This window comes from Tachypleus tridentatus, chromosome 2 (assembly GCF_004210375.1).
Source record: "Tachypleus tridentatus isolate NWPU-2018 chromosome 2, ASM421037v1, whole genome shotgun sequence".
Taxonomy (NCBI): domain Eukaryota; kingdom Metazoa; phylum Arthropoda; class Merostomata; order Xiphosura; family Limulidae; genus Tachypleus; species Tachypleus tridentatus.
Window position 1 is genome coordinate 150403933 of NC_134826.1, and position 11151 is coordinate 150415083.

Consider the following 11151-nt stretch of genomic DNA (forward strand, 5'->3'; position numbering starts at 1 on the left):
CGACTTTAATATTGATTTCTTTCTTATGGTAATACAGTTGATAATACTCATGAATCCTTATAAAAGGTTTTACAAGAAATCTTACAAATGATGTTCCAAGAGATCTTATAAGGGATCTTATAAATGATATTACAAAAGGTCTAAATAAGACTTTACAAAAGGTCTTACAAGGGATTTTATAAATGGTGTTGCAAGAAGTCTTAGAGAGGTCTTACAATGATAATACATAAAACCAAGTGTGCCCACACAGACCAAAACTGGCAGACAAAAACCATGACTCCAACCACTTTATTTTTTCTTTATAAGCACAATATTGGGCCTTAGTTTGACTGACCATTTCTGGACAAGTATGGCCTTCGTAATCTTCTGCCAACATTTATGAGTCCATTTCAAACCATACTACTCGATGAATTTACAATAATCAGGAATGGAATGTTAGGTTCCTTGTGGAGTATATATATCAGGAATGGCATGTTAGGTTCCTTGTGGAGTATATATGGAAGCCAATAAGTGTAAGTTAGTGAGCGATGAATTAGTTTAAAAAGCGGGACTTTTAATACTAATAGAGAGAAATAGCTAACGTTTAGAAATATTTAACCCACAAAGCTGGATAAGAGGTGACGACAGCTTTACTCTTACCCGTTAATACGTCCGATGACCGAGATGAAACCGTTGTTAAAAAATACAGATGTTTGGTTTTGCATGTGGTTTTCAGTTACAACTGTTCTCGGTAAATCTGTGAGAAACAAAATATATATTTTCTATTTTATCTTCCTTAATACAATTATATAAATAGCATTTAAATTAAAACAATCAAAACACAAAGTGTACAATTATATTAACACTTAGCTACGTTATTCAAATTAATGAAAAATACGTTTCTTAACATTTCAATCTGAAGTTCAGGCTTCAAAGAAGGCTCACGTACACTTGTATTTCTGTGATTGACATCACTAGTATATTAGGAATCACTGATAAACTTTCTACGTACTTCCATAAGAATCACTGAATGTTTAGGTATTTATATCAGTGTAACACAACTAGTCTTTCCACTGAGATCCATGACGATCTAGCTATAGCAATAGAAGTGAGGTAAATTTCTGTATTCCTGAAAATGTGTATATTATCAGAGTGTCAGTAGACACAAACTAGTCTGTTCATCGATGCTGACACTTTTACTAAATATTTGAGTCGCCTATTCGTTACATAGAGTACTTTTACTATTCTTGATGTTGTTACTAAGTGGTAGTGTTCTCAGTTGTGGGGGAATTTTTAAATATGGTCAGAAAAACGAAATGATAAACATTATATATAAGACGCAGAGATTTCTAAACAATTTCACTTAATATCACTTTATCCACATTTATCTCTGGCGTATCATAAATTATACTTGAAACTGGGTTAAATCTCTGATGGTAGTTGTTTTCTCTTTTAAGCTATGTAATTAGAAACTGGAAAAGCCTAAAACATAATTATTACAACAGTTCCAAGAAAAGCATGAGAAAACGAATTCATGTTTATATCCAACAAATATTTCCATTCTACAGTAATCTGTTCCAAGTTTTTAATGTTTGTTAAGATTTAAACGAGTTTCTTACACAGATTAGTCCTGGTATTTATAATGTAAAAAGTTCTAGTTTAGTAAAATAGAGCAGAAACGTTATTTACTGACACTCACACAAAGTTTATTAAACATTGAAATGTAATGACAACTGCTCAATCTCGTAAACCAGACTTTTGGAGAATCGAAAATGTATCCCGTAATTAAAAACGAAAAAAAATATATATAAAAGTATTAAACATTTTAATGTTTTAAAATGGGTTACAATATTTCATACGATGTTATTATACTTTAGAATTCGTGTTTTGATGCTCTCACAACTTAATCTAGTTGACACAATTAAATTATTATCGGACAGCAGCACATTTTACGTTTACATTTTTCTCAAAAGATTTCAAAACTTAACTATATGAATGTGGTTATCTTTGAAAGTGAATGATAAAAGTAATATGTCACTCTTGTAAATTAGTAGAAGAAATAACACACAAAAACAAACGAGAAAGTAGACCAAAGTTGAAGAGGAAAGTGGTGAAGTTGGAACAAAATAGATGAGGAATAAACTTAGACAACAAAAACTTAAGCAATTTTACTCGATAAAGCGAATCGTACAAATCGGAACAGTCTCACCTGTCATATTCATTACACCAGAAGTAAGGCAGAAGCAAACAATTGCCATGAAAGGTAGGTAATGTTTTCCATTCCAGTTCGTGTCCATCTTCTTCCATCAATGCAATTACTTTTCTATGAAGTTACTAATCAAATATATTATTGTGAGAAATAACATTAGATAGGTGCCTCAACATAGAGTTTCTTTTTTCTAAGGTTTGTACAAGACAAACGTTTTTATGATCACCGTAAAAAAAAGAACACTGTCCAGTTGTTACTATACAATTACTATAGCTTTTAGTTCACGTCTATTAAATAAATGGTCACTTTCTCTTCTATGTAGCAGAAGGTCCAATCAAAATAAAAAGGAAAGACAAAATAAAGTTTTACTGTATATATTTTTTCTTCTTTAAAATGACGAAAAACATCATAATAATGAAAACAGAAAGCCTGAAACTTCCATTTTCCAAAAGTAAAAGTGACGTAAGTCACTTCACCTTATGTCCGACAGATATAACATTTGCGGAGAAAATAATTACACTTTTAGCCAATAGATAGCAATTCAAAAACAATCCTTTGAACCAAAATACCAAGATAGATAAGATATACACTGCTGACCAAAATCTTAAAACCAATGAACATAAAAAAATATGCATTTTGCGTTGTTACACTCAACCACTTATTTGAGTAAAGCTTCAAAGATGAAAATAAGAAAATGGAAAATAAAAATAAAAAACATTTTTAGCACTTAATAGGGAAAATGTGAACACTATGAAATTAGTCTAAATACCAGCTGGTAAAAAGTTTAAGACCGTACCAAAAAGAAATCCTAAACAAGCGAGGGCCTTCAGTGAAAAGGATGCTCTCTCCATCATGCCAATGTAGCCAGCTGCTGTTTGACGGCCCTGTATAACCTGAAGCTCCATTGTTCTATGGAAGAAGAAAGCACCCCAGATCATAATGGAACTTTCTCCACTGTATAGAAAATGTCTTCGGTGGGATATACTTATGGTGCCAGTAACGTTGGAAGCCATCTGGCCCATCCAGGTTAAAATTTTTCATCATCAGAGAACAAAACCACTTCTCTACGTCCCATGTTTGGTGCCTCTCAGCAAAGTTTAACCGAGTTGTTTCGTGGTATGAAAAGAGGCGTGGCCTTTGTAGACCTTTACGGTTTTTAAAGTCTTTCTCTCGTAGATACCGTCTTATTGTTCTTGAGCTGCATTCTGCATCCGTAAGGGCCTTAATCTAGTTCGACGATCGGCTGGTGTCTTGCCGGACAACCCCTCGAATCCTCCTGCTTAACGCAGGCGAAATTTTCTTGGGCCGACCACTTGAAATTCTCGTTCCGTATCTTTCAGGTTCTTTTTATAAATTTACAACAGCAGTTTTACTACATCCAATCTCACCAGGGATGGCACGTTGAGAAAGACCTTGCTTTTGCAGCTCAACAATTCTGCTACGTTCAAACTCTGTCAACTTTTTAGCTTTTGTCATGTAACACAGAAAATTTCAGTGAGAGATGTTGACAACGCTAACGCTGCAACACAAATGACTGAATTTCGTTACGTGTTTACCGATTAACGCTTCGTTTTAGTATGGTATTAAACTTTTGACCAGCTAGTATTTAGGCTAATTTCATAGTGTTCACATTTTCCTTATTAAATGCTAAAAAAGTTTTTTTTTTTTTCCCTTTTCTTATTTTCATCTTTCAAAGCTCAACTCGAATAAGTGGTTGAGTCTAACAATGCAAAATGCATATTTTTTCTTTATGTTCATCGGCCTTAAGATTTTGGCCAGCAGTGTATGTTTAATGCCTGATTCACAGAAATTATTTTAACAGGTTTGTCTGTTAAGACAGTGATAATGCTAATGATATATACGTGTATATTTAACTTACCAATAAATATTTTGAGTATAGCATCAAACTAATTTCATAAAGGCAGCTTGTAGCTACAAATAGCTGTTTTATATAAATTAATTCAAAACTTACCAACAGTAGGCACGTTCAATTTTCGCCCAAAGTTACACTAGAGCTATCTTGCCAGAGCCTCGACAGCTCAAAGCTTAGAGGACTTTTTTTTTGGGGGGAGGACATTTGAATGCGAAACATTAGCTCTGGGATTCACAATCTGAGCATGTGTTAAAAACTAATTAATGGATTAGCAATAACTTCATAGAACTATAACGCTAAAAGTTTTTGGTTTGATTTTATCGTGATGAACAAAGCGCATATTTGTGACTTTGCGCAAAACAACAAACACACACTCGACTTTTATGAGTAAAGCCTGTTTCATTTCGCTTTTGTTTATTAAACACTTTCTCTAATGTGTTTAATGTGTGTCCATGTCGGTCAGGATCTTTAAGAAGACCAAATACAAAATAATTTAAACAGAAACACCAAGACTGTTTTAATTAACTCACCAGTTACAACTTGGCTTTCCTAAAATATACAATTATTCAAATTGATACAATATACGAGTTACATTGGTGCTGAACTATATAAAAACAAGTAGATAATTCGAGGGTAGTGTCATATACAAGTACATGAAATTATCAAATAAAAAATTTTCCAAGTAATCATCTTCAAAATACAACGTTAAAATCAGAGGTTCGATTCCTTTCACTGGTCTGAGCAGATAGCCCGATGTGGCTCTGCTATCGCAAACACACACATACCATCTTCATAAAAAACAAAGTAAAATTGTAATAAAATTATAAAGATAAAAATCCGCTAATATGGTGTTACATAATTAATATAAACTAACTAAATATTCGGGTTCGATTATTTAATTTGTCCCTCATGGAAACTATAATCTTTAGCACAGGGTAATACGTAGTTTTACATAGAAACTATAATCTTTAGCACAGGGTAATACGTAGTTTTACATGGAAACTATAATCTTTAGCACACAGTAATTCATAGTTTTACATGGAAACTATAATCTTTAGCACACGGTAATACATAGGTTTACATGGAAACTATAATCTTTAGCACACGGTAATTCATAGTTTTACATGGAAACTATAATCTTTAGCACACGGTAATACATAGTTTTACAACAAAAACTATGATCTTTAGTACAAGGTAATACATAGTTTTACACGGAAACTATAATCTTTAGTACACGATAATTCATAGTTTTACATGGAAACTTTAATCTTTAGCACACGGTAATACATAGTTTTACATGGAAACTATAATCTTTAGCATGCGGTAATTCATAGTTTTACATGGAAATTATAATCTTTAGCACACGGTAATTCATAGTTTTACAACAAAAACTATAATCTTTAGCACACGGTAATACATAGTTTTACATGGAAACTATAATCTTTAGCACATGGTAATACATAGTTTTACAACAAAACTATGATCTTTAGCACACGGTAATACATAGTTTTACATGGAAACTATAATCTTTAGCACACGGTAATACATAGTTTTACATGGAAACTATAATCTTTAGTACACGGTAATTCATAGTTTTACATGGAAACTATAATCTTTAGTACACGGTAATTCATAGTTTACATGGAAACTATAATCTTTAGCACACGGTAATACATAGTTTTACATGGAAACTATAATCTTTAGCATGCGGTAATTCATAGTTGTAGATGGAAATTATAATCTTTAGCACACGGTAATTCATAGTTTTACAACAAAACTATAATCTTTAGCACACGGTAATACATAGTTTTACATGGAAACTATAATCTTTAGCACACGGTAATTCATAGTTTCACAACAAAACTATAATCTTTAACACACGATAATTCATAGTTTTACATGGAAACTATAATCTTTAGTACACGGTAATTCATAGTTTTACATGGAAACTATAATCTTTAGCACACGGTAATACATAGTTTTACATGGAAACTATAATCTTTAGCAAGCGGTAATTCATAGTTGTAGATGGAAATTATAATCTTTAGCACACGGTAATTCATAGTTTTACAACAAAAACTATAATCTTTAGCACACGGTAATACATAGTTTTACATGGAAACTATAATCTTTAGCACACGGTAATTCATAGTTTCACAACAAAACTATAATCTTTAACACACGATAATTCATAGTTTTACATGGAAACTATAATCTTTAGCACACGGTAATTCATAGTTTTACATGGAAACTATAATCTTTAGTACACGGTAATACATAGTTTTACATGGAAACTATAATCTTTAGCACACGGTAATTCATAGTTTCACAACAAAACTATAATCTTTAACACACGATAATTCATAGTTTTACATGGAAACTATAATCTTTGCACACGGTAATACATAGTTTTACATGGAAACTATAATCTTTAGCATGCGGTAATTCATAGTTGTACATGGAAATTATAATCTTTAGCACACGGTAATTCATAGTTTTACAACAAAAACTATAATATTTAGCACACGGTAATTCATAGTTTTACATGGAAACTATAATCTTTAGCACACGGTAATACATAGTTTTACAACAAAAACTATAATCTTTAGCACACGGTAATACATAGTTTTACATGGAAACTATAATCTTTAGCACACGGTAATTCATAGTTTCACAACAAAAACTATAATCTTTAACACACGATAATTCATAGTTTTACATGGAAACTATAATCTTTAGCACACGGTAATACATAGTTTTACATGGAAATTATAATATTTAGCACACGGTAATTCATAGTTTTACAACAAAAACTATAATCTTTAGCACACGGTAATTCATAGTTTTACATGGAAACTATAATCTTTAGCACACGGTAATACATAGTTTTACATGGAAACTATAATCTTTAGCACACGGTAATACATAGTTTTACAACAAAAACTATGATCTTTAGTGCAAGGTAATACATAGTTTTACACGGAAAGTATAATATTTAGAAAACGGTAGTTCGTAGTTTTACATGGAAGCTATAATCTTTAGCACAAGGTAATGTATGGTTTTATGGGTGTTGCAAGCCACTTGTTTTATTGGTTAAAGCAAACTTCTCAAGTAAAGAAACATAATAGCTTCTCACACGATATTTTCAATGTTTGTTTAAATGTCTGAATAGGTGTCGCAGGTTCGAATCCCTTTCACTAAACATGCTTGCTTTTTCAGTGGTATGGTACATACCATATATACATATGGTACAAACCTCACTGTTTGTCGGTGAACGAGTAACCCTAAAGTTGGCAGAAGGTGATGTATAGTAGCTATCTTCCCTCTAATCCATCTCTGCTAAATTAGGGACTGGTAACGCAGATAGCCGTCGAGTTGCTTTTCACGAGATACAAAACAAACCACAAAACTGTATGTGCCTGCTACTCGACTGTCGATAAGGTAACCCTAGAGTTGGCGGAGGGCACTCTTGGCCTGTTGTCTTTCCTCTAGTCTATCAGGTGGAAGATGTAGACATCATAGTTTTTGTAGCCTTGCGCCAAATTTAAAAAAATGAATGATACTAATGTACAGGATTTATTCTGTTTTATTCTATTTTAGTAAAGACTGTTACATGTAAAGTTAAAGTGTTCTTATATTGTGAAGTTAGAGTTCTTATCTTATGAAGTTAAAGTGTTTTCTTGTGAATTTAAAGTTTTCTTATCTCTTGAAGATAAAGGCTTTTTTTCTTGTAAAGTTAAAGTGTTCTTATATTGTAAAGTTAGAGGGTTCTTTTCAAACTGACAACTTTCTTAATCTTGGAGTATTGTACAAACACCTCTATCAAACAATAGCAATGACTGATATCAAAATACTAAGATCTTAGTAGAAATGTACAACTGAAGTTAGTAAAATGAAACACCTTTGGAGAAATTTTTACTAACTGCATGAATGTTACCTAATCTACAGAGATAATATTTTGTACCAGCTACATAGATGTTACCTAATCTACAGAAATAATATTTTGTACCAGCTACACGGATGTTACTCAATCTACAGAGATAATATTTTGTACCAGCTAAACGGATGTTACCCAATTTACAGGGATAATATTTTGTATCAGCTACACGGATGTTACTCAATCTACAGAGGTAATATTTTGTATCAGCTACACGGATGTTACTCAATCTACAGAGATAATATTTTGTATCAGCTAAACGGATGTTACTCAATCTGCAGAGATAATATTTTGTACCAGCTACACGCATGTTACTCAATCTACAGAGATAATATTTTGTATCAGCTACACGGATGTTACTCAATCTACAGAGATAATATTTTGTACCAGCTACACAGATGTTACTCAATCTACAGAGATAATATTTTGTACCAGCTACACGGATGTTACTCAATCTACAGAGATAATATTTTGTACCAGCTACACGGATGTTATCCAATTTACAGAGATAATATTTTGTACCAGCTACACGGATGTTACTCAATCTACAGAGATTATATTTTGTACCGGCTACACGGATGTTACTCAATCTACAGAGATAATATTTTGCACCAGCTACACAGATGTTATCTAATCTACAGAGATAATATTTTGTACCAGCTACACGGATGTTATCCAATTTACGGAGATAATATTTTGTACCAGCTACACGGATGTTACTCAATCTACAGAGATAATATTTTGTACCAGCTACACAGATGTTATCTAATCTACAGAGATAATATTTTGTACCAGCTAAACGGATGTTACTCAATCTACAGAGATAATATTTTGTACCAGCTACACAGATGTTATCTAATCTACAGAGATAATATTTTGTACCAGCTAAACGGATGTTACTCAATCTACAGAAATAATATTTTGTACCAGCTACACGGATGTTACCCAATCTACAGAGATAATATTTTGTACCAGCTACACAGATGTTATCTAATCTACAGAGATAATATTTTGTATCAGCTACACGGATGTTATCCAATCTACAGAGATAATATTTTGTATCAGCTACACGGATGTTACTCAATCTACAGAAATAATATTTTGTACCAGCTACACGGATGTTACCCAATCTACAGAGATAATATTTTGTACCAGCTACACGGATGTTACCCAATCTACAGAGATAATATTTTGTACCAGCTACACGGATGTTACCCAATCTACAGAGATAATATTTTGTACCAGCTACACGGATGTTACCCAATCTACAGAGATAATTTTTGTGTGCTAGCAGGTAAGCGCATAGCTACACAAATCGCTATTTGCGCTCTGCTCACCGGGGGTATATAAACCCAGTTTCTTGCGTTGTGAGCCAGCAGGTATTCCACCGTGTCTCTGTAAGGGTGTGGAGACAGAAAGCAAAAACAAACGTATGAATAAATAAAGTTTCATTGAGAAAAATAAGAAAATCGTACATGTACTGTATGAACTTGGAATTATGAATAACTTTTCTTATGACCTGCAAGAGTTAGTAAATATTCTTATAAACATTCGTCAGTGATTACATGCTTCAAAAGGGACAAATGTACAGATTTTCAGTGCTGTTTGTCTGTCCTAATTTACACGTTATCTACTGTTAATCTAAGTAAATTGTATGAAACACTTTGAGTTATTTTAATGTTGTAAGTAGAACCTAATATCAATGATAAATTTCAAGTCTATTCTATTTTGCTGTAGTTAAGCATAAATCTGCAGAATGGGCTATTTGTGTCATGCTCACCACCGGATTGAAACGACGTTTCTAGCATCATAAATCTACAGAATGGGCTATCTGTGTCATGCTCATCACCGGATTGAAACGACGTTTCTAGCATCATAAATCAAAGAATCAGCAATGTACCACTGGAGGTCGTTTTAATAGTCCTCAAGATTTTAAGAGATTTCTTTGTGGTCGTATGATCACAGGGTTGATAGTAGGAAGTTTTCACTTATTCTAAACTAATGTATGTTAACGTCGTAAATTATAGAAACCTGTAAACAAACTTTTGAAAGTATTTTTGCTACATTAAATAGCGCAAAGTGTAATTTTATAAAATATAAGTACTTAAATAAATTCAAATTCAAATCATACTCACCAGTAGTGAAAGTCGTGGAATTTATGAACTTCGGACCAATCTAACGTTTTTGTGTTCGCACATAAACTGAAAGTTCCACTGGCGTACGTGTATGTATATAAGTACATATCTGTGTGTATAACATGCACATTACACTCTGTAAGCCCTAAAACATGCGTTTACTCGTATATTGAATAAATATGAATTAACTGCCAACCATTTCCACAAAAAACGTCTAGTTTTAATGAGTTTAACAAGCCAAACAAATGCACGCAATATATCATTCCTGTGTTCTGTATTGGGCTCTAATGAAACGTTTCATTCGCTTTTACTCTTAGAAACTAAGAAGATAAATCGAATAAAGTAACATATATCACGATATCGCTAAGTGCTGTGCAGCGAAATCCTTTGTTACATTTTTTTCAGTTAAAAATTACAAAATCTTTATTACCATCAAGCCTGAACATAGTCCAGAACATCGTTATTTATATGAATGAAAAACGTGAAGTTTTGTTTTCATATATATATATTTATTTATTACTTTCGTTCGACTGCAGCAACATATCCAATAAAGAAGCCTTCCGCAAGTTACTTGCACTACTTATTTTTATTGATTTCTCATCCGCACAATATATTTAGGTGGAGATTAAAAATTAAAAACACTTAGCTAATGTGTTCCCTAGAATTTTTCAGGGCTCTATAGATACTAAAATTTACTAATAAAATATGCCAATAAAACCTTTTCACGTGCAAAAGAATTACTCAGTTTTTTTACTTTAAGATATCTTGATGTATTATTTTATATGAATCTGTTTCTCGGTTTAAAAGGTTTTCTAATTTGTTTCGAACGTATTTTTACGTTATTTAGAAGTAAATAAATACAGTGAAATAAATGTTAAAAACTTAACAAATATTTAACCTATTAGTAGTTGGGGCACGTGTTTACGGACAAGAGGATGCCACCTCATGTCTATTGCGTAATACATACATCTAAGTGTTATATAACTGTTACGTAGTTTGAGTGCTATTACCCAGATGT

At 32.4% G+C, this 11151-nt stretch overlaps 1 long non-coding RNA gene across 1 annotated transcript; it reads right to left on the reverse strand.

Annotated features, from left to right (window-relative positions):
* Nucleotides 1-690: 690 nt before the first annotated feature.
* On the reverse strand, nucleotides 691-10281 carry LOC143236751 (uncharacterized). The gene is made up of 3 exons (XR_013019738.1): nucleotides 10134-10281; nucleotides 2189-2313; nucleotides 691-736 (listed from the first exon to the last, which is right to left on the reverse strand). It is a non-coding gene; the product is annotated as an uncharacterized LOC143236751 (long non-coding RNA).
* Nucleotides 10282-11151: the final 870 nt, after the last annotated feature.